At 50.1% G+C, this 5,209-nt stretch overlaps 1 pseudogene; it reads left to right on the forward strand.

The window, feature by feature from the left end:
- The first annotated feature begins 9 nt into the window (after positions 1-9).
- LOC107701230 (uncharacterized) lies at positions 10-4,339 on the forward strand (annotated as a pseudogene).
- The last annotated feature ends 870 nt before the right edge of the window (positions 4,340-5,209 follow it).

Consider the following 5,209-nt stretch of genomic DNA (forward strand, 5'->3'; position numbering starts at 1 on the left):
TCCCGGAACTGTCCCTAGCGCGAGCATGCCTCCGCTAATGACGCAGGCCCCGATGCCCGTCATTCCCCCTCTCTTTCCCCCTTCCTATTCCGTCCCCGGAATTGCCCCAAGCGTGAGCGTGCCTCCGCAAGCGGTTCCGGCGACTACCTTTCCACTTCCCCTCGCTCGCTCTTCCTTCTCACTTTCTTCCGCCACGCCCCTACCCACCCCTCCGAACGCCCTCGCCTTGGAACCAGCCCCCGTGGCCAGCAACATCAGGACACAGATCTTGGCAGGTGCGGATGTAGATCTTTTTTCCCTTTTGTCACCAATTTCACCTTCGTCTGCAGATCGCCAAATCGACTGCGGCAGATTTTCTGTCACTTTAAAAAACACAGCTCACAACCCATCACGTATTTTATCATTTGCCGAATTCACGATCGCTTTCACCCGTTACATAGAAGTCATCTGCACTGTTTTTCCTCACAGGAGACGCGAGCTCGTCGATTATCTCGCGATAGTCGCCGAACTCGTGTTATCATACGGCGGTTCTCACTTTTACACTTACCACAAATTATTTGCAGCTAAATGCGCCATCCGAGTGGCCCAGTGGAACCAATGTCCTTACTGGGGGGCCGTGGACACCGAACTCCATAACAGTCTTTTTAGGCTGCCGCAACATATCTTGCGCGGTCTGCCGATCCATTGCCCACTCCACCTTTACATGCCCTCTAATCAACCCATCTATTCCCCCTGCCCCGAGCCATCCCAACCCAAATCCACCAGCTACGTCCCGCGTCTCCTAGACATTCCAACCACTCCTTTCCCACCCACTTCCAACTACCGCCGCCGCTGAGCTCCCTCTGATAGCCAGGTCTGCGCCAGTTTCAACACTGGCAGATGCTCAAGGCAGCGCTGCCGTTTCATGCATGTTTGCAATTTTTGTGGCGGCGCTCACTCCCGCTTGATATGTCCAGTGCAAAAAGCTGCAAATAAAAATGTTAAACAATACTTATCGACTCCTGTAAATGTTTCTCGTTTGTCTTCAGAATTGCTTCATCACCCTGACTCCCTTTTCACGGATCATCTACTATCAGGTCTCTCACATGGCTTTCATGTCGGAAATCTCCCCTCCCAAAGCCTCATCTGCCCCAATCTCCAGTCCGCTCTCGCCGAACCCGAAACAGTCGACCTTCTAATTAAAAAAGAAATGGACGCAAACTTTATGATTGGCCCCTTTTCCGTCCCCCCCTTTAATGTTTTCCGCGTTAGCCCCATCGGTGTAGCTACCAGGAAATTCTCAGGTAAAAAACGCCTCATAATCGATCTCTCATCCCCGCATAATTCCCCGTTCCCAAGCGTTAACAGCCTCATTCCGCTCGAAGAATTTTCTCTCCACTACCATGACATTGACCAAGCCATTACCCTGATCAAAAACGCGGGTCGCGGCGCTTGGCTGGCCAAAGTCGACATCACCTCTGCCTTTAAAGTGATGCCTATTCACCCGGATTTTTGGCATTTATTTGGCATCCGCTGGCATAATAAATTTTACTTTTCTGTCCGCCTCACTTTCGGCTGCAGAAGCAGCCCTAAAATTTTCGACATGTTGTCAGAAGCAATATGTTGGATCCTATCCAACAATTACGCAATACCTTACCTGATCCATCTTTTAGACGATTTCCTAATCATCTCGCCTCCCGACTCCATCCCAGCCGCGCATCTTTTGACAGCCCAAAAGGTTTTTTCTGAGCTCGGAATTCCTCTCGCTCAAGAAAAAACCGCAGGCCCGAGCACCTCCATCGAATTTTTGGGTATCAACTTAAATTCACAAAAATCTCAGAGGATCGAATATCACTAACCGACTCGTGCTGCAACGAGCTCAGCTTATGGATATCCTTTCTTAAACAATGGAACGGCCTATCTTTCTTTTATAATAACTTAATTTCTTCTCCCGTCGACATTAAGTTATTTACTGATGCCGCCCCCTCCGTCGGTTTCGGAGGATTTGTCGATTGACTAATTAAAAAAGAAACCGACGCAAACTTCATGATTGGCCCCTTTTCCGTCCCTCCCTTTAATGTTTTCCGTGTTAGCCCCATCGGTGTAGCTACCAGGAAATTCTCAGTTAAAAAACGCCTCATAATCGATCTCTCATCCCCGCATAATTCCCCATTCCCAAGCATTAACAGCCTCATTCTGCTCAAAGAATTTTCTCTCCACTACCATGATGTTGACCAAGCCATTTCCCTGATCAAAGATGCGGGTCGCGGCGCTTGGCTGGCCAAAGTCGACATCACCTTCGCCTTTAAAGTGATGCCCATTCACCAAGATTTTTGGCATTTATTCGGCATCCGCTGGCATAATAAATTTTACTTTTCTGTCCGACTCACTTTCGGCTGCAGAAGCAGCCCTAAAATTTTCGACATGTTGTCAGAGGCAATATGCTGGATTCTCTCCAACAATTACGCAATACCTTACCTGATCTATCTTTTAGACGATTTCTTAATCATCTCGCCTCCCGACTCCATCCCAGCCGCGCATCTTTTTGACAACCCAAAAGCTTTTTGCTGAGCTCGGGATTCCTCTCGCCCAAGACAAAAAAAAAATCTATCAACTTAGATTCACAAAAATTCCAGGCTTCCCTGCCAAAGGAAAAAATTGATAGGACGATTTTGGTTGCTTCCACCCTATTAGACCACCCAAGCTGCTCCAAACGCGAGCTGCTAGCCATCCTCGGTCATCTAAATTTCGCAATGGCCGCCCTTTTATCTCACACCTCCTCTCTCTCACGTCTTCTGCCCACGCACTAGATGATCAAATATCACTAACTGACTCGTGCTGCAACGAGCTCAGCTTATAGATATCCTTTCTTAAACAATGGAACGGCCTATCTTTCTTTTATAATAACTTAATTTCTTCCCCAGTCGACATTAAGTTATTTACTGATGCCGCCCCCTCCGTCGGTTTCGGAGGATTTTACCAAGGCCACTGGTTCGCATCTACGTGGCCCCCCCAGCTGTTAGACTTACCACAGCAACTAAAATCCTCAGCTCTATTCGAGCTATATCCCTTAGTCGTCGCAGCCCTTCTGTGGGGTAAGGAGTGGTCCGCCACCAGCATCATTATCCACTGCGACAACGAGGCTACCGTGCACTGCATCAATAAAGGCCGTTCCCATTCACCCGCCCTAATGCCTTTGTTAAGACGCCTGATTTGGATCTCGGTTTGCGACCAATTCATTATAACTGCAAAACATATTCCTGGTTCAAAAAACCAAAGAGCTGACTCTCTCTCTCGCTTTGCCTTCCAGAAATTCAGAACGTTGGCACCAGAGGCGGATCCAGTCCCAACCCCAGTACCTCCCTATTCAGAACTGATATTCCCATAAATCATCCACTGAGACCTCTCCTCGAAGCTTCCCTCAATTCTATTCTTCAAGCCGTCTCCCCCAGGACCCTACAATCTTACCTAACAGCTTGGAAGTGCTTTAAAGCATTTCACTCTGCCTACAACCTGCCATTCCCCGACTTTTCCTTGCTCGCCATCACCTCATTCATCTCTCACCTTAACATCAACAAAAACCTACAAATCAGCTCCATTAAGAGTTATCTAAGTGGAATCCAATTTTTCCACAAACTCTTATATGGTTCACCCTCACCCCAGATAGCCAATTCTCAGACCTCCCTACTCATCAAAGGTATCCAAAGAGCCCATCCCACTCGCCCAGACACCAGGCAACCCATTACCTTACAAATATTGACCAAATGTATTTCTACCCTCCGCAGAGGTTATCATTCCATTCACACTGCCCGCACGCTTGACGCCATGTTCATCATGGCTTTCTTTGGTTTTCTCAGATGCTCAGAGCTCACTATCACATCTAGCTTTAATCCAAACATCCACCCCACTATCTCTGATCTAACGGTGCTGGATGACGAAACCATTGCTTACTTCATTAAGCAAAGTAAGACCAAGAAAGGCCATTTAATTTTCATTTTCAACCTACAATCACCCATACTACCATACCAAGCCCTCCTAGCCTTCATCCAGCTCAGGAAATCACAGTCCAAACTCCCATCCGACCCCCTTTTTACAGACGACTCCAACTGCCCCGTCACTCGTTTCTGGTTTCAAAAGCACCTTAAGTCAGTTCTGCTCCTATCCGGTACCCCAGCCGATAATTTTTTCCAGCCATTCATTCCGAATTGGCGCGGCAACCACAGCGGCCCAAAAAGGCCTCTCCCAGCAGCAGATACAAGCACTCGGTCGCTAGTCGTCAGAAGCTTTCAAGAGCTACATTCGATCAGACCACTCCCACATCAAGGAAGCCCACCGAACCCTCATCGGCCAACCCCTTTAACGTCAGCACAGCCCCGTTCACTCAAAAGACCCACCATAGCTAAACTCTTTTTAACACCACCTAATCCACCTATAACGGCCCAACGACCCATCCTCACTCCAGCCATCCCAGCAGCACCCCGCTCCCGCAGGAGCCTTACCTAATTCCCACACTGCCACAGCAGTGCCCACTCCCGCAGGAGCCTTTTCTGTATTTTCCCACTGCCGCAGCAGTTCCTGCTCCTGCAGGAGTTTCCCCCGTATTTCCCCACTACCGCAGCAGTGCCCGCTCCCGCAGGAGCCTTTTCTGTATTTCCCCACTGCCGCAGCAGTTCCCGCTCCCGCAGGAGCCTTACCTAAATTCCCACACCGCCGCAGCAGTGCCCGCTCCCGCAGGAGCTCTTCCGCATTTCCCCACTGCCGCAGCAGTGCCCGCTCCAACAGGAGCTCTTCCATATTTCCCCACTGCCGCAGCAGTGCCTGCTCCCGCAAGAGCCTTTTCTGTATTTCCCCACTGCCTCAGCAGTTCCCGCTCCCACAGGAGCCTTACCTAATTCCCAAACTGCCGCAGCAGTGCCCGCTCCCGCAGGAGCTCTTCCATATTTCCCCACTGCCTCAGCAGTTCCCGCTCCCACAGGAGCCTTACCTAATTCCCAAACTGCCGCAGCAGTGCCCGCTCCCGCAGGAGCTCTTCCATATTTCCCCACTGCCTCAGCAGTTCCCGCTCCCACAGGAGCCTTACCTAATTCCCAAACTGCCGCAGCAGTGCCCGCTCCCGCAGGAGCTCTTCCATATTTCCCCACTGCCTCAGCAGTTCCCGCTCCCACAGGAGCCTTACCTAATTCCCAAACTGCCGCAGCAGTGCCCGCTCCCGCAGGAGCTCTTCCATATT

Source organism: Sinocyclocheilus anshuiensis, unplaced genomic scaffold, assembly GCF_001515605.1.
Source record: "Sinocyclocheilus anshuiensis isolate Anshui unplaced genomic scaffold, SAMN03320099.WGS_v1.1 scaffold1966, whole genome shotgun sequence".
NCBI lineage: Eukaryota > Metazoa > Chordata > Actinopteri > Cypriniformes > Cyprinidae > Sinocyclocheilus > Sinocyclocheilus anshuiensis.